The sequence below is a fragment of the Felis catus genome, chromosome A1 (assembly GCF_018350175.1).
Source record: "Felis catus isolate Fca126 chromosome A1, F.catus_Fca126_mat1.0, whole genome shotgun sequence".
NCBI lineage: Eukaryota > Metazoa > Chordata > Mammalia > Carnivora > Felidae > Felis > Felis catus.
Window position 1 is genome coordinate 191,071,138 of NC_058368.1, and position 25,490 is coordinate 191,096,627.

At 40.5% G+C, this 25,490-nt stretch overlaps 1 protein-coding gene across 5 annotated transcripts in view; it reads right to left on the minus strand.

Moving 5' to 3' along the window:
• Nucleotides 1-25,490, minus strand: part of SGCD (sarcoglycan delta) — a 946,774-nt gene that overhangs the window by 422,373 nt on the left and 498,911 nt on the right. The window contains exon 1 of one of the 5 annotated variants that reach the window (XM_019839916.3): nt 778-888. The exons of the other annotated variants lie outside the window; for them this stretch is intronic. The gene's annotated coding sequence lies outside the window, so the exon portion shown is untranslated. Of the gene's footprint in view, nt 1-777; nt 889-25,490 lie in introns of those variants that run through there. 5 annotated transcript variants of the gene reach the window in all.

Genomic DNA, 25,490 nt, shown 5'->3' on the forward strand with positions numbered 1-25,490 from the left:
GCAGCCAGAAGAACCTCCGGGAAACATTCTGTCATGTTCGCCCTGCATCTAAAACTCTTCAGTAATAGCCCAGGGCTTTAGCACCAAGACTCTCACCACAACTCACCCAAGCATGTTACTTCTTGTCACCTCTTCCCTTGCTCCCTATACTTCAGTCACCATGTCCTTCTTTCGGCCTCTCCTCCACCTTAATTCCCTGGACATACTCCCTCCCCTCTGCCAGAATGCTCTTGCTCCCCTCTTCACATGACTGGCTCCTTCTCGCCTTCAGCATCACCTTCCCTGATGTTCCAATTAGATGCTTCCATCCCGCCCCCTGCTTTTCTCCCTCTCTCTACCCTCCTGTTCTTTTCCTCAATAACACACATCTCAGTCCAATGCTTCATTTACCATGTATATAATTGTATGCTTAAGATTTCCAGATCTGGGTACAGTTCCATGTGTCAGGGACAACGCGTGCCTTATTTGTGGGGACAACACAGCGCCTCACCCACAGCACAAGATACAAGTGACTGGAGATATGAATGATCCACTAATTCTCAATAACCCTTACATCTCTTCAGCATAATAGCAAATGCCAGCTTGCCCACAAAGGTGAGCGTCCCTCACGGAGATTAAAACAACCCAATTATCCCAGAGAAAAGAAAAAACACAGCCTGCTACTTCTCAAAGCAGAGGCAGGGAAATAAATGAGCTTGATTGCAAAACCACTCAGGGTCTCCTCACCTCTTCAAAGGGTAAAACTGATCCATCATTTGTCACCCTCCTTCTACTCACCGAAGTTTTATTAGGCTGTGGTCAATACTCTGCAGCGAATCCTGCAAAGGCTAATAGGCCAGCTCAGAGAGCCCACAACCCGCTTTGCATTTTCATGTCCTTCATTACAACAAGTGGGCTATTTTTATACCTGTTAGCTGCTAACAATCGGCAAAACCTCAGGCTCAGAATAAAATATGACAAGGGCCAAGAGAGGTAACAATAACACTGCTTGTACTGCAGCCAGTTTGCCATTAATAATAACAGGGAGAGAAAGTGAGGAAGAGACAGGGGAGGAAAGAAGCCTCTTTGGAACCCAGCAGAGACAATGTCCTGGGGTGGATGACATATGCCCAGGGCTGTGACCCATCTCACTCTCCGTTTCCATATCCTCTGAATCGAAATCCTTTAAGGTATTAAATCTTAGAAAAATGTCATAGCGTGACAGGACCTTACATAGGATAAGGCCAAATGACCGTGAGGTGTTAATTTCTTACAAACAGCATAACCCACCATTTTGTAACTTTTCAGAGTTCTTTCACAACCATGTATTTGTACATGGAAGGAAAGGGGTATCCACAAGGATAATCAATGCTTCGTGCATTATTAACAAAAATCTGAAAACACCTGTTTATTGCTAGAGGAATGTCATGTAAATTTTGGCACATCCATGCCTTAGAATGTTATTACATCACTACTGTTGATGCACGAAATTGTGAGCTGACATTGCATACATTTTATCATACATATCTATTGCCCATTTAGAAGTGGACTCATTTCTCATTCCCATTGCTAAAGTGTAAGCCCACTGGGGCAAGAGCCCTCATTCCTTGAACAGTATGAGGTTCACTAAAAATGTTTGTAGAAACTATGATGAGTTAATATATACTCTGACACCATTAAAAGAGGACAGTGAGTTCCTATAAACTTTTACCGAGGGTTTAAAACTGCTCTTAGTTGTTTTAAAAAAATACTGGGGAAATGTGGTACACATGACAATCTGGGAAAGGTACCTGAGCAGCATTCAAAGGCATACCAGGAAGAGGGAGAAACTGATACAGGGTGTCAAGCTACCACATCCTTTTCAAGGTGAACATATTTACCCTGATGAGAAATTAAAAACTTTGGTTGCAGGTTTGAAATCAAAGACTTTTATAAAAACAAACGAATATTGCCATCTTTTGTCATTTTGACCTGCCTGTAAGTGACCTGTTTGGTATCTAATAACCACATGGAAGTGCCTTTTAGAAAAAGATTCCAAAAGGTGTTAAGCCTCCCTAGAGACCAGAAAGATTCTGTGTCAACTGCCACGCGCCTAGGGGTCTGTGTCCGGTACTGAGCCAGCTGGGACGTAGAAGATGATGGAATGAAATGGTTCTGAGATAGGTTTGACATTCTGGTGGAGCTGGGTGGTAACCACTTCCTAGCTACAGGACCTCAGGCAAGTCACATCCTTCTGAGGCTCAGTGTCACCACCTTAAAGAATGGGAATAGCACCTCCAACGGACACATGATGATTTTAAGAATTATAACGTATGTAAGGAATTTAGGACAGCACCTGGCACACCAAGTGTTGAATAAATCATAGTTATGCAGTTTTATTGGAGGTTCAGACAAGTTTTACTTTCGGAGAGCCCACTGAGTGCTGCTACATTTTCGAGCCACTGACTGAACCAATATGGCACCTCAACAGTGACATCTATTCACAAAGAAGGGGCAACATGAGCGGAGTTAGGGATGGCTCATTCAAACTTATTTTCATTCCTTAAAAGTAATTCCAAGCATGCCAGTTGGGACAGAATGTTTGGTCACTCCCCATCCTTACTGCCTTTCCATCCCGGAACTTGGTGCATACATACTGAAACTAGCACAACAAGGTGGAGTCTTTGGTAACGCTACCCAATAAAGAAGGGGAGACACTCTAGGCACCTGGGTGGCTCAGTCGGTTGAGTATCTGACTTTGGCTCAGATCACGATCTCGCTTGTTTGTGGGTTCAAGCCCCACGTCGGGCTCTGTGCTGACAGCTCGGAGCCTGGAGCCTGCTTCAAATTCTGTGTCTCTCTCTGTCTCTGCTCCTCCCCCTGCTCATGCTCACTCTCTCTCTCTCAAAAATAAATAAACATTTAAAAACTTAAATAAGAATGAAAATAAAAAGAAGAGGAGACACTCTTGAAAGCATCATGATGTGTAAGAGACACGCCAGCACCAGGAGACACAGGCATTGGGAAGACCTCATCTCACTCACCTTGGTCCCCTCCTCACTTGCTTTAGGTGTGCCACTTCCAGTGTCTGAAGCATGTATCTCCAACATATGGGTATTTATTTATAAATTATACACACGTACCCTGTCCTCATACAGTATGTACACTATCAATTTGAAAAAGAGACATGTAAAGGGACGAGAAAAGTCACGTTGTTTTAGACCATCCTCTGTGCATTCTTGGCACCCTCAGGATGGAAAGCTTCCCTCCTTCCCCATCCTTGCCAAAGGAGGGGGTCAGAGCTGGGGGAGCAAAGGGTTAAGACAAGGTGTCAACTCTGCCTTCACATACGTTTTACTTGGCTTGAGTTATTTTTTGCTTTAGTTGTCAGCATTTTACAATCAGGACGTTTCTTTTACCTAAAGAAATAGCAAGTCCAAAACACTGGGCTCCTGAGTCCACTGACACTTTTGTTGGACCTGAGTAGCAGTCATACAACATCCTTTAGTATAGTTCTTGCCAAACTGATTTCTCCCATTTGCAAAACTTGCTCTAATTCTATAGGCATTTGAGCTTGCAATGCTATATAGACTGTGGAGCCTCGGGGCCATAGGAAAAGAAGAGGAACATGTCTAACATGGGGGAAACTTCTTGACTGGCCAAGTCTCCATGTCTGTCGAAGGAAGAGCATGGTGGAACTGAATAGTGCAGAAACCAGGCTGGGTTTTTAGCTGCTGTGATCTGTGCTCATTTTGCTCTGGCAATGGAATCCAGAAGAGAGGACTATCTAAAAATTCGTTTCCTGTTGTTAAATGTTTGTTTATTTATTCTGAGAGAGACAGATCAAGAGTAGGCACCCACAAGCAGGGGAGGGGCACAGAGAAAGGGAGAGAGAGAATCCCAAGCAGGCTTCCCACTGTCAGCGAGCCTGAGGCAGGGGCTCGATCTCACAAATGGACCATGAGATCATGACCTGAGCTAAAATCAAGAATCAGACGCTTCAACAACTGATCCGCCCATGTGGCCCTGAATATTCTTCTTGATCTATGTGTTTCGCTTGTCCAACTAAGACCAGGACTGGTTTGTACTGACAGCATCAGCCAGGGCTCTGTAGTCACAGCAGAGTCTGAGGCAAAGGAAAATGGTGCATTCCTATAAGCACTTACCAATATAACCTCTTATATTTTGAACGAAGTGTAAAAAGTTACTGAAACTCTGCTAATAAAGAACATGACTGCATTAAAGAGTCCCATGTGGCTTCATCTGTTCACAACCATTTGAGAGAAAGAGAAAACGTTTGGGGGATATTAACAATTCTTAAAAATATGGCATTAAAATAGGATTTATCTGAACTTTAGGCATCCCCTGAAACTCTGTGTCTGAAACAAGAGCCTGATCCCCTCCCCATGGTCCTAGCCTGGTCCAGGTAATAGGTCTCTCTCTTCTGCTAGGGACCCACTGTAGAAGTTAGGTTTTTAACTCACTCAGAGCAGGCCCCCAGCAGCATCCCCACACCCAGGCCAGTGTCACACCCTGGGGATGCCAAGGGGGCTCCAACATGACCTGATTGACCCACGTTGTACATAGCCTTGAAATTATGTTTAATCCTCACTGAGGACAGAACTGGGTCTCCTATTTCTCTACAATACCAAGGAGAACATGACAACCTTACAAATGCAGTAGCAGCAGCACTCGGGCTGCTAATTTTAGCTACAGGGACTTTTTAAAAAATGTTTTTATCAATTTTTCTCACTCTGCTGGGATCCTATGATAACCCCCAAGTGACTCACCTCCACTGGCCAGCACTGAGTCCTTTCCCACTTTAAAAAATTCCAAAGCCAAAATTCAAAGTGTCTTGCATGGCAAATAACCAAGACAACTCTTTTCCCAGTTGTAGAAAGGGTGCTAAAAATTCTTTTCTTCTAGACGATTAGACCCTTTGAAAGGTCAGAGGAGAAATAAATTTAGCTCAGGCAATAAAATGGAAATATCCCATCACAGAGTTACACAAGCACCCGATTAATAAGTTATGTTGGAGAAGACTGCCCTATTGATCCAAAATGCGAAAAGTCACAGGCATCTGAGAGCTGACAATGTGCTGGGAGGGGGATTCCCATGTTGTCAAAAGCTCTCTCTCACACTAATCTTGGCAGTGCTCCCTACTGACTTGCAAGAAAAATGAGTTCAAATCAGCCTGCTGGTGTTTTTGTTCTTTCTTCTATATGTGAGGAAAGACATACTATAAATATATATAACAAGCACAGCAATTATTTTGCATTTGCTTCTTGCAAGTTAAGGGAATGCTAAGGAAAGAAGGGGACCCTAGGACTTGTCAACCTGAATAAAGACATGCGGGTAAAAAGAAGTAAATGATCCTACGTCCTGCTGTCCTCCCTAGCTTTCCCTCACTCTGACATCCTCCTCACTGACCCCACTTTTCTGATTCTTCTAAGCAGAGAAGCTAGAAGAGCTCATTCTAAGAAAGGTCTAAGGAAGGAAAAAGTCAAATTCCTCTAGGGCTATCTTTCACCCTCTAAAACGGGGTCAGAAAACATTTTTCTCTAAAGGGCCCCAAACTGAGCATTTCTGGCTTTGTAGGCCATATCATCTCTTTGCAACTATTAACATCACCATTATAGCGCTCTAAAGTGGCAAGAGACAATAAGTAAATGGATGTGGCTGTATTCAAAGCAAAAACAGCTTTATTACAAAAATAGGCCCTGGGTCATAGTTTGCCTTCCCCTGATCTAAAAGGCAACTGGCATCAAATCTCTCCTGAGTCTTGAACATTAAAAACAAGCAAGCAAGCAAACACCCTACTGCCAAGAAACAGAAATAGACTGTCTTTAGCAGAAAGCAAAAAAGAACTCAGTTCTTCGCAAGAATCCAAGGCATTCGTGAGCTTTGGAACCCAGCACCTGTGTTCTTCTTGCGGATGTCGTTACAGTAGGGAATTAAAGTCAAGTGGGATTTTGCTTTTGCTGCAAAAAATCTAACAAAACTTTAAATTGAATCTCATCCTTTCTCTTTTAGACATGTGTTGCCGTAAGTCACGTTCTGTGACGGTGTTCTGCCTGGGCAGAAGTTAGCTGGAAAATGTTGCAACTCACAGGCTTACCCACTGCACCTGTTGCAAAATTTCCCTGAGGGGCTGCTGCAAAAAGCATGCTAACTTTAGACTATGAGCAAGGGAGGAGGAGGAATCCATCACGTTCTCTGGGACATGCCTGTTGGATCATGGTCTATTTACCAAAATAGCTTCCAAGGACTGTTCTCCTTGGCAAACATAAAGTCACACACATACATACATGTCTTTTATTCTTAAGCTAAAAGACGCTCCAAAATATTACTTTTTAATATTTTGGAAACAGACTAATTCAAGTATGTGATAAAAGCTACATACTATGCCAGTGGAAAAAAATATATATATATATAATTTTAACACCCTTTCCTCCCTGCCCAGGCCTCCCCCCAGATTCCAGGATAAGAAAGCCCTACTTCAGAGAGATTAAGATTTTGCCTGGAATCTAGTAAGACCAAAACAAATGTTGGGGAAAAAGTGGACTGCCTAGACAAGATTCAACACTCATCCAGGCAGGATGGTAGCATGGAAATCCTTTTCCCAACAAAAAAAGGTTCACGGAATCTCAGTCCTAAGTGCCAAGGGCTTTCTAGGGCAAGTCAGTTCTGATACAACATCTCTATCCTTGATGTTCTCTAAGAACATGCTGGCACTGGAAATATTTTTCTCAAAAAGCTATTATCCATGGACTCTTCACAGGGATGACAATTAGAGCAGGTATTTACATCTGTGGAGTAATTTGAGAGGAGTTGAGAGGGGTCCATTTCCCTCCAAAAATTACCTCCATTAGAAATCCCTTATTTTAACTTAAGCTACTTTATCAATGCCAGTGATGGAGACAACATGTTTAAATCTAATGCTATTCAAATGTTGCCTGTATTAGGTTGATATTAAAAAGGAAGAGCAGAGTGCCTGAGTGGCTCAGTCAGTTAAGCTGTGGACTCTTGATTTTGGCTCAGGTCATGATCTCAGGGTTCAGGGGATCCAGCCCCACGTGGGGCACTGCGCTGACAGCATAAAGCCTGCTTCTGATTCTCTTTCTGCCTCTCTTCCTGTCACTCCCCTTCTTGCACTTACTCTCTCTCAAAATAAATACATAAACTTACCAAAAAAAGGAGGAGGAGGAGGAGGAGGAGGAGGAGGAGGAGAAAGAAGAGGAGGAGAAGGAGGAAGAGGAGGAAGAGAAGACAACGCCGCCACCAGTGTTTTCTGTTGGTGTTTTTGGGTTTTGTTTTGATAAAGGCAGTATGAAGAAAAGAGCATCGTGTCTCCCACCATCTAGGCAACTGTGGACCAAAACTAACAACAGCTAACATTTCTTGAGTACCAGGTGCTTTATAAAGTGCTCTCACTGCTCAATGTGACTTGGTTCTTCCCACAGTCCTACCCTAGGAAGTACTGTCATTATCTCGATTGCACAGATGAGGACACTGAGGCTTCGAGACAGGAAGTGACGATCTTTGCATTGCACAGCTAATAAGTGGAGCATTGAAAATTCAACCTAGGTCCTCTGGCTCCAGGCTCTCAAGTCTTACCTTTACCAAACACACCGTGTGCTTGAGAAGTCTTCATCCTATTGTGGCCTCAACAGATAACTAAGTGACCATGGAAAGTTACTCAATTTGGGGGGATTCAACTCTGAAATATGGCACTCAGCAACTATTCAAAAATTGTTTTGGAAATGAAAATAATATTGGATAACCAAACAGTCTTTAAAAAGGAACAAATTTAGAGGACTTAGGCTCTCTGATTTCAAAACTTGTTAAAAGGCTACAATACACAAGACCATGTGTATTAATATAAAATAGATGCATACAAAAATAAAGAACAGGTGTAAGCAATTCAAGTTACCATAAATTCAATTAGAAAAGTTATGTATCTATTGCTAGAAAAAATTGGACAGGTATACGAAAAAAAAAAAATACTTGTCTCTTTTCTTACTCCATACATAAAAAGTTAATTCAATATGGATCACCAATCTAAATAGAAACCTGAGAACCTTAAAGCTTTTAGAGAAAATAAATAATACATTTGTGATGTCTGAGTAGACAGACAGAAACCATAAAATATATATATATATATATATATATATATATATATATATATATATTAGACTTAATCAAAATGTAAAATATTGCTCCTCAAAAGGTATCATTATGGAAATGAGTAGGTAAGGTATAGAATAGGAAAGAAGACATTTATACAACTTGTCTAAAGAAAAATTTATATCCAGAATAGACACAAAACTCTACAAGACAATAAATTAGTGACAAATGCAATAAAACATTAGGCACAAACTTGAAAACACAAATTATAAAGGTTATAGGAATGGCTATTAGGGATGAAAAGATGTTCAACATCATTAGCAATCAGAGAAAACCAAACTGAAACCAAAATAAAATAAGACTTTACACCATCAGAATGTTTTTAGTGTTTAAAGAAAAATAGCAAATGTTGGAGAACATATAGAAAGAAACATAAACTGCTGATAAGAATATAAAATGGTACAATCACAAGTAAGACTAGTTTGGCAGGTTCTTATAAAAAGTTGTTCCTTGAAATTTTTAGTCAGGACCCCTTTACTCTTTTAATTATGAAGAAGCCCAGAGCCTTTGTTTATACAGTGATTATAAATCAATAGCTACCATATTAGAAATTATAACATAAAAATTTTAAGTATTTCCTTATCAGTGCACTTGAAATGACAACATATTTAATATTTTAATGAGAACTATGCAGTATACGTCAAAACAAAAAGAATTAATAAAAGTTCTACGTGATTATAAATCTCTTAAAAATCTGGCTTAAGAGTAGACAGCTATATTCTTTGAACTTTCTCTGCATTCTCTTGATGTTATTTTAGGTTGAAGTATGTGAAGGAAATCTTGCCTTACAATAGAAAAGTCATTGGAAAAGAAAGGACCATTTTAATGGCCTTTTTGAGATAATTGTGGGTATTTTTTGTTGTCACTAAACCAACATCCGGGGCAGATTTTTGAAAGTGGAATCAAACCACGTCAATAAACTTTTGTGGTCAGTTACTTTAAAAGCCATTGGTCTATCTTGTTATATAGATTGATCTTTATCTCATGCATGATGTTGTAACATTAGGCAGTGACCATTTGGAAAACATTAGTCCTCTGAATGATGTGGATCTTCCAAATTACACAATCTTTTGATATCACATTTGCTAATACTACCACTAATCTCATCAGAAAAGAGCAAAATCCTAAAAGTTATTAAGCTCATGGCTAAAACATGTTTTCTGAAATTCTAATTTTTGTTTGGAAGCTCCAATTTTTCACTAACAACAAACACAGCCAGTTATTTTCCGTAAAGTGATAGACTTACTTTGTTTGTTTACAAGAAAATATCTGGGGTGCCTGGGTGGCTCATGGTTGAGCATCTGACTCTTGACTTCGGCTCAGGTCATGATCTCATGGTTCAAGTTTGAGCCATGTGCCAGGCTTTGGTCTGAGCATGGAGCCTCCTTGGGGTTCTCTCTCTGTCTGTTTCTACCTCTACCCCACTCATTCTCTCTCTCTGAAAATATGCTTAATGTTTTTAGAAAGAAAATATTCGGGGTGCCTGGGTGGCTCAGTCAGTGAAGCATCAGACTCTTGGTTTCAGCTCAAGTCATGATCTCACAGTTTGAGGGCTCGAGCCCCGCATCAGGCTCTGAGGTGACAGCACGGAGCCTGATTGTGATTATGTCTCTCTCCCTCTCTCTCTGCCCCTCCCCTAATCTCTCTCTCAAGGTAAATAAACTTAAAAAATAAGTTTAAAAAAAAAAGAATTAAATAAATAAATAAATAAATTTAAAAGAAAATATCTGCCATCTATCCAAGTCTGAAAAATCAGTCTGTGTGTAAATAACAAATGATGCTCCATGAAAAAATTAGCTAGTTCAGCTTGTAACTCAAACAATTGCACAACTATGTTTCCTTGAACTCAACAGCATACCTTGGTATGCAGAAGTGCCTTTTGTGTAATACCATTCCATCGTACAAATCATTGAAAATATGAGTAATCTAAAGTAGAGATTTAATAAAATTAATCATTTTTTACTGATTCATCAAGGACATTCTTTTTTAAAGATTTTTTTTAGCATTTATTCATTTTTGAAAGGCAGAGGGAGACAGAGCGCAAATGGGGGAGGGGCAGAGAGAGAGGGAGACACAGAATCCGAAGCAGGCTCCAGGTTCCCGAGGGGTCAGCACAGAGCCTGATGCGGGACTCAAACTCATGGACCATGAGATCATGACCTGAGCTGAAGTCGGCCGCTTACCCAACTGAGCCACCCAGGCACCCCAAGAACATTCTTAACTGAAACTGCTATACTAAAAAGAGTGTTTGGTGTAGAATAAGGCAGGATTACCATGAGTACTTAAGGCTCCATTCATTTTTTACCCAACATTGCTTTTTGTATCAGTAGTGTAAAAGGTAAACATCATGTTAGAATTATCACAAAAAACCTACAATAGTCTGATGCTCCTCAGGGGTCCATGGACCATAGCCTGAGAACCACTGTTAAAAATTTAAGGATCAACCTACCCTCTGACCCAGCAGTTTTACTCCTAGATCCTTACACGAAAGAAATGAAAATGTACATCTACCAAAATACTAGATAACAAGTTTATAGCAAACTCATTCAAAATTGCCCAGAACTGGAAACAAAACTAATATCCATCAAAAGGAGAGAAGATAAACAATGTGTCATGTATCTATAGAATGGAACTGTAGCGGATAATAAAGAAAAAGAAGAATGATAGCTGTGACAACTGGGTGTTTTTGTCCAAAACATTCTGTCTAGTGAGGGAAGCAAGACATAAATGAGTATATACTGTGTGGGTGTTCCTGAGGAGGTAGGACTAGAAAGGGACTGAAGGAACATTTCTGGAGGAAAAAATGTTCTATAGCTTTGTTTAGGTATATTTAATTTCCAAAACTCACTGAATGGAATGTTTAAGATTTGTACATTTTATTGCATGTTGATTATTATCTCCATGAAACTTCCGGAAAAAATTACATACTAGAAGTCTCAATTATTGAATTGGGTGTCTGACCTACAATTTTAGTAAAAATAAAAATACAAAACAGGAAGAAAGAAGTAGTAAATATTAGATATTAATAAAACAGAATGCAGAAGATCAATAAAGCCTAAAGTTGATGCTTGGAAAAAACAAAATAAACCTCTGGCAAGATAGATCAGGAAAGAGAAAAAGAAACTATTATGAATGAAAACAGGATAGAGTGACAAAAACAAAACAAAACAAAACAAAAAAATGAGAGTAGTGAAGGCAGAGAGAGAGAGAGAGAAACACTACCTGTAACTATATGTCAATAATTTTGAAAACCTAAATGGAATATCTAGAAAAATAATTCACTGAAACTTATTTAGGAACCCACCTCCACTCCTTGAAAACAAAATCAGATGGTGATTTTACAGATGAGTACTACCAAAATCTCAAAGAACAGATCCAAATTTCACACATACGTTTTCAATTAACAGAAAAGGAGGTACAATTCAATAGGAGACTGACACCAAATTTATCAAAGTATCACAAGAAAGAAAAATTAGATGTTCCTTCTAAAAGCTTACTAAAATAAACCCATCAGTGTAATATAATAACCACACGAGAATTGGGTTGCTCCCAATTGTGCAAGAGTGGCTTATTGCTAGAAAATTCATAAATGCTTTTCACAATATCGGATTTAAAGAGAAGAAAAATCACATGATTATTTCAGCTGGTACCAAAAAAATGACAGAATTTAACATGCATTTAGGGGGAGAAAAACAAAACAAAAACCCTACCATTTGTTGTTTCTAATTAGAAACAAAAAGTTCTGTAACCTGATAAACAGTATCTTTTGAAAACAATAACCAGAGCAAACATTGTCATAAATGGTTCAGTCTTAGAAACACTCTTTAAAAAATTTTTTGTTAACGTTTATTTATTATTGAGAGACAGAGCATGAGCATGAGCATAGGAGGGGCCAAGAGACAGGGAGACAAAGAATCTGAAGCAGGCTCCAGGCTCTGTGCTGTCAGCACAGAGCCCCACGTAGGGCTCGAACTCACAAACCGAGAGATCATGACCTGAACCGAAGTCGGATGCTTAACTGACTGAGCCACCCAAGTGCCCCTGAAACATTCTCTTTAAAATTCGGAATGAGAACATGCCAACCATCAGTGTACTACTGGATAGTGATGTTGGATTCCCAGCCTTTATAATAGAACTAGAGATTTTAAAGAACAGTGAAAAGAAGGAAATAAAACTGATAGGACTTGCAGATAATAGGATAGTTTACATAGACCTCTACTTCCTCAAATATATACAGAGACAATTCATTGAAAACAATACAAGAGTTTAGTAAGGTGGCTTTTATTATTTTACTTGCTGACTGGGACTCCTGGATCTTGCTCTATGCAATTTAACCACTGGAAGAAAGTGTAGATTCTTTTGGAGTTAGGGAAAACATTGGTAAGTTTTTCCTTGAGTAAATTGTCCAAGTAGAAATAGTATTTATTGCAGAATTGTATTCAGAATACCATACTGAACCTGACTTTCAGCTAGAGGACAGTTCAGTTATACCACCTCCCCTTGTTTAACTGAGGTTAACTGACTAATTGTAGTTTCTGTGATCTGAGGGACGTAAATAATACAACACAGGCCAGGTATGTTTTAGATGAATTAATTTACTAGGCATTAGATAAGTATTCAAACTAAATATTCTAGATGATGGGAAGAACCATCGCAACAGGAGACAATGGAGTCAAGTACAAGAGAGTGAAAATACGGTCATAATACATTTCTCATCTTTGTGGCTTTTTTCCTCGTTTTGAATTTTCACCGCAATTCAAGGATACTCGTGACTGGGGACTGATTTTGGCACACGATGTCTTTCTTGAGCATGTAAAGCTGGTATTGATAATGCTAGTTTACTTCTCCTGTTACTTGAATGGAGGGGAAGTTACTGCAGGAGGTGTGGGGAGGTCCCACATCTTGGGAGACAGTCAGCAAAGGGATAGACAAGTACGGGCCATGTGCTCAGAGAAAAGACAAGACAACGAGTCAGGTTTAGAAAGGCACAGAATCCAAGTCACCTGGCTTCTGCACTCGTTCCTATTCCAATTCTACTCTCTGACATCAGTTTTATGAGATGACAAAGTTAGTTCTGTGGGTTTCTGCTACTTTCAAGAATGAAGCGTTGACAAAGGTATGTGGAAAAACAGGGTTTTAATGCATTGGAATGCTATTCTACTTGAAAAGACTAGGTATTAGTGATTTTTTCAGATACTTCTCATCTTAGCACCTTCTAAGAGAACAATTTGCGCCTGTTTCTAACTAGGGGCATAGACTCCAGGGGCATGTAAGTAGCACACTAGCCACTATCCAAAGCCACAGGATAAACAGGTTGCATCTTCCCACAGTGTCCAATTTACTACATATTATGTAATTTAAGATCTTTTTTTTATTATTAAACTAAGACTTTGTATGAATATTTAAGATAAAATACCAGACTTCAAAGACATTTCTGCTTGTTGGCAGACTGCTTGAGGCCAAGTTTGAGCCTCATGGGGTCGCCCATTGCTTTCCTCTGCCATTAGGGGTTCTTTAGAAGAAACGTTTGAATACTCATGCATTATAATACCAATAACTAGAACAGTCCAAAAAGTAATTCCATTTGCCAACATGCATAATTTAGTCTCAGATTCTCTTCACAATTAAACGTCTCACAATTCCCTTCTCAAGACAATTATTATACAACCACAATGTTTCAAGATCTGCTTTGGGCATTGCTAAGAGAAATAGAAAAAAATGTGTAACATTGCTGCCCAGAATACACAAATACAACCTATATGGGGAAGAGGAAGGGGAAGGGGAAGGGGAAGGGGAAGGGAAAGGGAAAGAAAAAGGGAAAGGGAAGGGGAAGGGGATGGGGATGGGGAAGGGGATGGGGATGGGGAAGGGGATGGGGATGTGGAAGGGGAAGGGAAAGGAAAAGGAAAAGGAAAAGGGAAAGGCAAAGGGAAATGGGAAGGGGAAGGGGATGGGGAAGGGGATAGGGATGGGGAAGGGGATGGAGAAAGGGAAGGAAGGGAAAGGGGAAGGGGAAGGGGAAGGGAAAGGGAAAGGGAAAGGGAAAGGGAAAGGGAAAGGGAAAGGGAAAGGGAAAGGGAAAGGGAAGGGGAAAGGGAAGGGGAAGGGGAAGGGGAAGGGGAAGGGGAAGGGAAAGGGAAAGGGAAAGGGAAAGGGAAAGGGAAAGGGAAAGGGAAAGGGAAGGGGAAGGGGATGGGGAAGGGGATGGGGAAGGGGATGGGGATGGGGATGGGGATGGGGAAGGGGAAGGGGAAGGGGAAGGGGAAGGGGAAGGGAAAGGGAAAGGGAAAGAAAAAGGGAAAGAGAAGGGGAAGGGGATGGGGATGGGAAAGGGGATGGGGATGTGGAAGGGGAAGGGAAAGGGAAAGGGAAAGGAAAAGGGAAATGGGAAGGGGAAGGGGATGGGGAAGGGGAAGGGGATGGGGAAGGGGATAGGGATGGGGAAGGGGATGGAGAAAGGGAAGGAAGGGAAAGGGAAAGGGGAAGGGGAAGGGGATGGGGAAGGGGAAGGGGAAGGGGAAGGGGAAGGGGAAGGGAAAGGGAAAGGGAAAGGGAAAGGGAAAGGGAAAGGGAAAGGGAAGGGGAAGGGGAAGGGGAAGGGGAAGGGGAAGGGAAAAGGAAAGGGAAAGGGAAAGGGAAAGGGAAAGGGAAGGGGAAGGGGAAGGGGAAGGGGAAGGGGAAGGGGATGGGGATGGGGAAGGGGATGGGGAAGGGGATGGGGAAGGGGATGGGGAAGGGGAAGGGGAAGGGGAAGGGGAAGGGGAAGGGGAAGGGAAAGGGAAAGGGAAAGAAAAAGGGAAAGAGAAGGGGAAGGGGATGGGGATGGGAAAGGGGATGGGGATGTGGAAGGGGAAGGGAAAGGGAAAGGGAAAGGAAAAGGGAAATGGGAAGGGGAAGGGGATGGGGAAGGGGATAGGGATGGGGAAGGGGATGGAGAAAGGGAAGGAAGGGAAAGGGAAAGGGGAAGGGGAAGGGGATGGGGATGGGGAAGGGGAAGGGGAAGGGAAAGGGAAAGGGAAAGAAAAAGGGAAAGAGAAGGGGAAGGGGATGGGGATGGGAAAGGGGATGGGGATGTGGAAGGGGAAGGGAAAGGGAAAGGGAAAGGGAAAGGAAAAGGGAAATGGGAAGGGGAAGGGGATGGGGAAGGGGAAGGGGATGGGGAAGGGGATAGGGATGGGGATGGGAAGTGGATGGGGAAGGGGAAGGGGAACGGGATGGGGAAGGGGATGGAGAAAGGGAAGGAAGGGGAAGGGGAAGGGGAAGGGGAAGGAAGATATGATATATGTTTGCTTTTTTAAGACATTAAGAGATCCTTTAATGATTTGCTTTCCTAATTTATACAGAAAGTTTATTAATGTAAAATGTGTTTATATTTTAATAACATTTTAACCTAAGTTTTCGACAGTAAGAGTAATTTGGTAAACCACAAAATTAAGCTAAATTCAATAAACTGAAGCAAAAGAAATCATTAAACTCTCTCCAGAGCAATGCCTATTTCCAAGCTTTTGGTTAAGTGTCTATAAAAAAGAGCCACAAGATATTTAGTTGTCTCTTTATTACCATTACTTCCCCATTGGCTTACTTGGTAATTTCAGATATACTTTATTTTCAGTCTGGATTCATTTTCTGTTGGAATTGACTCAAAGGGAAAAAAAAAAGCACATTTTAATTTTCCCTGATCACTAGCTCCCAACTTCCAGTTTTGTGTCAGACAGTTAATAATCTGTAAACAAACCCTAAAACACACTTGAGTCTTCCTTAAAGAGATTTCTAGATTTTGTTACACAATCTTGCAGTTGGTGAATTTTATAGGCAAAATGAACACTGGTTAAAACTCTTTTTCTTTTTTATTTATCTTATTTATCTTTTTTTTTTTTTTCCAGCAAGTGGAACTGGAGCAGTGAGAACCTTGTTTCAGGGTCCCATAGCTCATTAGTAGTACGGCAGGATCTGGACATGAATTGCCAGCCCAGGACATTCTGCTTCCTTGCCTCTGCAAATTATTTGGGGTTTTATGTATTGGATTTTGACATCGTTAATTTTATCTGCGGTCCTTATGATGTTCACACACTTTCTGTATCGATCATAAAAAGAACTACCACGCCTCCTTTGTGTATACATCAAATGTCATCGTATAAAGGTCTCTTACTGTCTTTGGGAAATACCAGTGGTGACAAAGGTAGTCTTCAATGTTTCTTTATAAATTATATCTGACTTCAGAATAAATTCCAAAAAAGAGGAAATTCAAATTGATACTGTTGATTTTCATGGCCATGTAAGAAATTCCAATGGGAGAATGAATCAAAATTTCAATGCTCATTATAGTTATAAAATTCCACAAGAGCCTAGAGAGAGCCACATCACATAAAATGATTCTTAATGTTATCATTTTTAATGTGTAAAATCTACAGACATGCAATTTGAAACCTGTATGGGCACTTGGTCAGGAAATGTTTCTTACCAAGTAGACAGCCATATTTGTCACACATACACTTTGTTACACACTTCCTTCCTAAAAATAACCTTTATGAATCATTTTTCTATGACTGAAAGAGTAATAATGTACTTTTTAGAGAATAATAACCGTAGGAAGCAATTTTTATACTAATTCCTATGGAACTTCATTACTGAGGCTGGGAGAAAGAAAATTACTTGTGTAAGAACATACAGGTGATAAACAGAACACCAGGACTTTAATGCAAGTCCTTTAATATCAAATCCAGAGCTTTTTGCCTTATATCACCTGTCTTGGAACCTGTAGGCTCAGAACACAGGGAACATCAAAGGTTCTAGAAATTTGCTGATACCACTCTGAGGATTATCACTGCACTGTAATATGGTATCCATTTCCTCATCCTACCTGACCCCCTCTGAGGCTGCTACCCTTCCTTCTTAATTGAAACACTCGCATCCCACTGCTTCTATGATATCTACTCTGCTGTTCACTTCCTACTTCTCTGCCCATCCTTCCTTCTTGCCACCACACGTGTCCCTTCCTCCACTCTACCATGAATGTTAGAGCTCCCAGAGGCTTAGTCCAAGCATCCTTTGTCCTGTCACTTCATAGGTCACCATTCACACCCAAAGCTGTGATTTCTACTTTTTTGCATGGGTGCACCCAGGAGCTCTTATCTGCAGTCTGAACACATATACTCAAAGGAATCGTCAAATGTTCGATTCAATGTCTCACGGGTGCCTCAGAACTCATTAAGTCTCAAAAGTATTGATGTCTCCCTTCTCCAAACACAGTCTCCTTCCAGGCTTAAATAACTGGTAAGTGGCAACTTCATCCAATTAATTTCACAAGAAGCCTGGAATCACCTTGAACGCTAGTTTCAAGCCACCAGCCCTACCACTCCATCATCCCAAGTCCTACCAAAAGTGGCTCCTTTCCTTCTCATTTGCTACCACCTTGTCTCCTCCATTTTTTCTCTCCTGCCCAAGGGCTCCCATTGCCTCTTAACTGGTCTCCCAAACAGATTCCAATTCATTCTTCACCCAGTGACCTGAGTCATCTTTTCACACTTTGGTGGCTTGCTGCTATCTTAGGATAAAGTCCTAAGTGTGTATTACTGTCCTACATAGCCCAGCATGAGCGAACTTCTATTTATCATGAGTTCCTCCTGTACTTTTCTCCTTTTGCTCTCTGCATTTCCCTGACCTAGGTTTTAATTTCTAGAGCTCATACTCCCTTTTGGCCAAAGGGCCTTAGCAGGTTCTGGTCCCTCTACCTGGAATACTCCAGTCCTCCCTAACCCACCCACATCCTCTCTTGCTCTAACACACACACATGCCTGCCCATGCACACACACTATGCTACACTCTTCGTTGTACTTAACTCTTACCCTTTAGAACTGAGCTCAAAGGAAGCTTCTTCAGGGAACCCTTTTTAATGGGCCTACCCCACACCTGCCTCTGGCAGGTTCATTAGTTACAGACTCCCAGAAAACCATGTTCTGTTCCTTCGGGACACTTATTTCAGTTTATAGTTATGGCTTTATTAGTGTGGCTTTTTGTTTAATGCCACTTCCTTCATGAAGTAGGGTATGATCCCTGGGCCCTACTGAGGCACAAAGGCATTGTAGGTACTCAATAAATATGAATGAGTGAATCAACTTCTGCTTCAGAAAGGATTCAATGTGAGAACGAGGGACAAGGCACAACACTAAAAATGAAAAGGTTAATTGTTTCCAAACTTCTATTTTCAATTACTAATCTCCCTTTTGGGTATTTTTATCGCATGGGTAGGGCCATAACATACCAAGTTGTCTATGCTAGAAGCTTAACAATCATTCTGATTCCATTCTTTCCCTTGATCTGCTGTGTTTATCTCTAAAGGCCAGCAGGGGCCTTCCCCTTCTCTTCTCTCTAGCATCGCCGAAATCATTCAGTCTAAGGCACCCTATCTCCTACTGGAATTACTGCAATTGCCTCTTAACTAGTCTTCGTGCTTTCCCCTGTTCTCCTAAAATTATTTCTCTACTCAGAGGTTAAAATGATTATTGAAAATGAATAAATCAGATTGCTTCAATTCCCAGCTTAAAAACTCATAATATTACAGAAAAAAAAAAAAAAAAACCTCTTTCCAAAACCATTATCTTTTGTCATATCACTATTTTATTCCTCTCATCAAATGATACTGTCTGAGGGGCGCCTGGGTGGCGCAGTCGGTTGAGCGTCCGACTTCAGCCAGGTCACAATCTCGCGGTCCGTGAGTTCGAGCCCTGAGTCGGGCTCTGGGCTGATGGCTCAGAGCCTGGAGCCTGTTTCCGATTCTGTGTCTCCCTCTCTCTCTGCCCCTTCCACGTTCATGCTCTGTCTCTCTCTGTCCCAAAAATAAATAAACGTTGAAAAATAAATAAATAAATAAATGATACTGTCTGATGATTTTCTGTCTGGCTCCAACAAGAATGTAAACCTCGGGGCACCTGGGTGGCTCAGTCAGTTGGGCGTCCGACTTCGGTTCAGGTCTGATCTCGCCATTCGTGAGTTCGGGCCCTGCATTGGGCTCTGTGTTAACAGCTCGGAGCCTGGAGCCTGCTTCAGGTTTTGTGTCTCCCCCCTCTCTGCCCCTCTCCTGCTCGCCCTCTTCCTCTGCCCCTCTCCTGCTCGCACTCTCTCTCTCTCTCAAAAATAAATAAACACTAAAAACGTGTTAAAAAAAAAAGAATGTAAACCTCATGAGGGCAAGCACCTGGTGTGTGCACCTATTCTCACAGGCACTTAGTAGGTGTTAAGAGCTATTGTTAATTCTTGAATGTGTGTTGACTGTGACCTATTTTGCCAAAATCCCCTTTCAGGACATTTTGCAAGAGTATGCTTACTGAAAACAGTCAGGGGCTCCCTTTACTCTGAGTCTTACTGTGAGCTTTGAGAAGCCCAGGAAGTCAAGAAGCCGCCCAGAAATGACTTCTAATGATTAGGACCCCAAAGAATGCTTATTATATCTTGAATAAAATCTACTGAGCAATTCATGACTTTCAGAATTCATATGAAAGAAGGATAACTTGATCCTCTAATTTCTTGTCCTTTCCAGTCCTGACTTAGCGTGAGGACTAGAACATGTAGCTAACAGGGCAACAGGGTAATAATCTTCATTATCTCTTCCTCTTTTCAAAATTGCTCATGAAATGCTTCAAATGAAAAGGGGCCCACTGGTGCCCCAGGACTGTGAGTCTAAGTGGTGCTTTTTTTTTGTTATTTATGCTAATTAAGTAGGTTGCAGACTGGTTACTTAGCAATATCCTTCATTGAGATGCTCAGTCCTCAAGCTTAATTATATGTTTTAGGCCTAAAGTGGTCATTGAGCAGGCAATATCCAGGGACTGGATGCTATTCTCAGTGCTTCTGGGGTCTGGCATGTGGAAACTCCTGCAATGTGCAAAGCCATTTTTATGGAAAGATACACTGGATTATATTATGGTATTTCACTACCTACTGGCTCAAATGAAGCACACAAAAAAAGACATCATCTTTTAAACAAAACTATGTTAAATACAGTTTCACATATTAAACGTATTGGAATAGAGTGACACTATATCCTTTGCACGTGGGTTTGAGAAAGTTTTCTTAGCGTTAGCATACCCCTTGTTTGTATGAAGCAGTTAACACACCTCTCCTCAGTTGGTGTGAATAACAACTTCCTAAATCAATCTGCTCAGCATATGTGAAAGAACAACTCCATTAAAAATCAAATTTCTCATGGGCTTTAATGGAACCCATCAATATTGTGTGTTAGTGGGGGAAAAAATCCATAATCCTATTTTTTGCCCAAACAGAAAACAAACTATTGATTTTTTTTCAACAGATTTTTACTCGTTTAGAGTTCTTTTCCCTCTCAGACATCAGTCTGCTGCCACTGTCTGTAAGGCAGAGATGAAAATGTGCTGATTTTATGCTAGCACAGCTGACTAGGGAGCGCTCCGTGGAAGCAGAGCAAACAAATGTAAACAACATAAAATATTTAGATCACAGAAACATTAAGAGCGATTTTGGTGATGGGCATGAATTATATTTAGTGGACAGATCATCTATGGAACAGCGAGAAGCTGATAATCCTCCAACATTTTTACAGACAATAGAGACAAACCGCAGTTCAGAATAAAAAGCTAGAAATCTGGCAGGTTGGAAAGGCAGCCACCATTGAAAATGTACTGGATATAAACATATTCTAATCTGAATCCTGTCACTGTGGTTGTGTGAGTGATGTGCATTTTTTCCCCAAGCTTCACTGATCAATATCCATTCTGTCCCACATTAATAAAGTCTTAAATGTTTAACTTAGAGGATATGTGTGGTAACTCTTTTTGAAAGCTGATGGAGGACACACATTTGACTCACCACTGTATCCCCAGTAAGAGTAACAGACAGGTGCTAACATCATGGATGGGAGGGGTGAGAGGGGCATGACTACATTGGGAGGCTAGCTAATAAGAAAGTATGTCCATAAAAAAAAAAAAAAAAGACATCATGCACCCTTTCATACCCTTCTCTCTCGCATTTACTTCATGCTACTATATTCCTCTAGTATATTTTCATCACTTTTAACAATTATTCTACATCACATTACTTTTAAAAACCTTGATGATGATCCATAAAGGGAAAGTCAGACATTTATTCTTTCTTGTTTGAATGACACTTTAGGGTAATCAAATAGTTGTTCAGAAAAAGTTATTCTTCAGAGAAAATCCCCAGCTAATAAAGGAATGAGAAGTGATAAAATTTGAACACCACCATTTTACATTTCCTTTTGAAATAATGAATCCAGGTAATAAGTATGGCTTATAAAACGAGAAGGTGAAAAATCTTGTGAGGAGTTTTAAAAAGGAGAAACCGAACTGATAAACAAACAAAACAAAACAAAACAAAAACAAAACTGATGATTAATTTTAGCAAAAAATAAAAAATAAAAAAAAGACAACCAGACATTATGTATACTCTAATGTAGAGCAATAAGACATACATGAACCACTTTCAAGATAAGCCAAGAACTTGAACCTGAATCTGACAAAGTCTCTAGTCTAAAGGGCAGTTTACAAGAAATACGAGGGATAAATGAGTACATTAAATAATACTGCAGTTGAAACTCACCAAAAATCATCTAGCACATGAGAAATTCTAGAACACAATAAATAATCTTTAAAAAAAATAAAGAGGAAATGATTACCATGAAATGACATCTAATATATTAACCAAATGCAGTGTGTGGACCTTGATTATTTTGAACAAGGCAACATAATGGTCATTTATGAGACAAACGGAGAAATCTTAATACTTTATTTGAAGATACTGAGAAATTATCAACCTTGTATTTAAAGTATAGTAGTAGGGGGCATGACTTCCAGGTTAAGCATCCAACTTCAGACTTTGGGTCAGGTCATGATCTTGTGGTCTGTGAGTTCAAGCCCCACATCAGACTCGGTGCTAACAGCCCAGAGCCTGGAGCCTGCTTGGGATTCTGTGTCTTCCTCTCTCTCTGCCCCTCCCCCACTCACACATGCGCATTCTCTCTGTCTCTTAAAATTAAATATTAAAATAATCTAAAGAAAATATAGTAGTGGTATTGTGGTTATATCTGAAAAATATATGAGATGTTATTATATAAAGATGTACACCAGAATGTTTACTCATGATGTCTGGAGTTGCTTTTAAATAATCTTTTTGGAGGAAGAGGGGGATTAGATGCAACAAGATTGTCCATGTGTTCATAATTGTTGAAACTAGACAACGGGTACCTAGAGGTTGATTATACTACTTCTCATACTGTGATTGAAATTTTCCACCAACAGTGGAAATGCAAACTGGTGCAGCCACTCTGGAAACAGTACAGAGGTTTCAAAAAGTTAAAAATAGAACTACCCTATGATCCAGCAATTGTACCACTAGGTATTTACCCCAAAGACACAAAAATACAGATTTGAAGGGGTACATGCACCCCAATGTTTATAGCGGCATCCAAATTATGGAAAGAGCCCAAATGTCCACTGACTAATGAATGGATAAAGAAAATGTGGTGTGTGTGTGTGTGTGTGTGTGTGTGTCTTATATATGCATATATGTGTGTGTGTGTGTAGGAATATTACTCAGCCATAAAAAAGAATGAAATCTTGCTACTGCAATGACATAAATGGAGCTAGAGAGTATTAAGCTAAGTGAAATAAGTCAGTCAAAGACAAATACCATATGATTTCATTCATATGTGGAAGATAAAAAACAAAACAAATGAACATATGGGAAAGAAAAAAATAGAGAGGGAGGAAAACCATAAGAGACTCTTAACTATAGAGAAAAAACTGAGGGTACTGGAGGGAAGGTAAGTGGAGGGGAGAATGCATTAAACAGGTGATGGGTATTAAGGAGGGCACTTGTGACGAGCACTGGGTGTTGTATGTAAGTGAAGAGTCACTAAATTACACACCTGAAACTAATATTACACTGTATAACTGGAATATAAATAAAAACTTGAAGATACATACACATGCACACACACGCACACGCAAAAGCCAAAAAAACAAGACACACAAACAAACAAAAAAAAAGAGACAGAGAGAGAGAGAGAGAGATACAGAGAGAGACATACAGAGAGAGAGAGAGAGAGAGAGAGAGTGCACAGAGGAGTGGCAGAGAGGGAGAGAGACAGAATCCCATGCAGGCTCGATGCTCAGCCAAGAGCCCCATACAGAGCTTGATCTCATGACCATGAACTGAGCCAGGTGCCCCAAGCTCTTATTATCCGTAATATATTCACTCCTTTGATAATTTTCCTGAACGTAACAAATAGTCCATCACTGCCATGACTTTCTCCCACACGTGGATGACCTCCTGACACTGCACCTAGCTACTGGATTCCTGGTCCCTACCTCACCCTGCATGCAGCACTGTGCCACATGGAAGCCCTCCTCACATGATTCCCCATTCCATGCCTCCCTCCCACAGAGACACACTCTTCATCTTGCTTGGGTTCCATCCCCGTGCCAGGCTGCCTTGGCACGGACACAGTCCTCAATCCGCTAGCGTTCTGACATCTCGCGGACCACCCTCACACACAGTCACCCACCCTCTTCACTCTCGCCACACAGAAGGCTCCCAGCGTGAACCTTCCTTACCTTGCCTAACACACCAGGCCATTTCTTCATGGGAACAGCTTTCTCATTTTGCTTCTACTTTGACCTCGACATCCTTATCACCCCATGTATACACCTTCCTTTTGCCCCTTAGGCTCTGAGCTCCTGGGCAGAGTCACCCCTTCCCCTGGCCAATTACAGACTTCTTTCTCATCTTCTCAGGCTCCAACACCATGTGCTAGGCAGTCATTCTATTCAACGCCCTCCACAGCTCGCTTGATTCTGACACCGTGCACTGGGCAATGCTCCTACACGAATGCCCTCCTCACTCTAGTTGGTTTCCCTTTTACTTCATCATGTTATTTTATCGCCATTATCAAGAAGACAAGAGATCAAAAAAAAAATGCTGAGAAGCCTTTAGAGAAAAGGGAACCCTGGTGCACTGTTGGTAGGGATATAGAATGGTGCAGACACAATAAGAAACAGTATGGAGCATCCTCAAAACTTAAAAATAGAACTACTACATGATCAAAGAAGTACACTTCTGAGCATATATCCAAAGAAAATGAAATCACTATCTTAAAGAGATATCTGCACCCTGCCATGTTCGTTACAGCATTATTCACAAAAGCCAAGACAGGGGAACAACTTAAATGCCCACTGACAAATGAATTAATAAAAGAAATATGGTAAATACATACAGTGGAATATTAGTCATCCACAAAAAAGGAAATCCTGCCATTTGTGACAACACTGATTGACCCTGAAGACATCATCCCAAGTGAAATAAACCAGACAAAGTAGAATGGTGGCTTTCAAGGGCCGGGAGGTGATGGAAAATGAGAAGATAATGTTCAAAGAGCACAAACATTCAGCTATAAGAAAGATAAGTTATAGAGATCTGTGTACAGCATAGTTAATTATTAACAAAACTGTGTCCTATATGTGAAAGTTAAGAGAGTAAATCTTAAATGTTTCTACCACACACCATACACAAATGATAATTATGCGAGTGTAGTTAAGGTATTAAGTAACCTTGTTGTAGTAATCATTTCACAGTATTTATCTATAGGAAGCAATTACATTGTGTACCTCAAATTTAACATATATTGTATGTCAGTACTATCTTCATAAAGTTGAAAAATGTTTTATTTTAAGGTCATGGCAGATTTACATATACACGTATAAGAACTAATAGAGATCCCACATACCCTTTACTCAATTTTCCCTAAAAGTAACAGTTTACAAGAGTATATTTCAAAATAGAAGACTTACATTAATAAAATGCACCAATATTATTCAGGTATCTCCTATTTTACAGGCATGTGCAGATATATGGAGCTCCATACAGCTTTATCACATGTATCGAATCATGTGAATCATGTGAATACCACCCGAATCAGTACAGAACATCCTTCATGTTATACTTTCATAGTCCGATACAACCTCCTCCCACTCCCACCCACCACCACGTCTGACTCCTGGCAACCACACACTTGACCTCCATGTCTATAGTTTTGTTACATAAAGTATATTGTGTAAACAGTATCCTAAAGCATGTGGCCATTTGAGATTTTTTTTTTACTTAGTCTAATTTCCTGGAGATATATCAAAGTTGGGTTTTTTTTTGTTTGTTTTTCAATTATTGAGTCGTATTCCAAAAATATAGATGTACCACAGTTTATTTAACCATTCGCCTGCTTTAAAAAGAATTAACGTTTTATTTTTTGAGAGAGAGGGACATAGCATGGGTAGGGGAGGGGAAGACAGAGAGGGAGACAC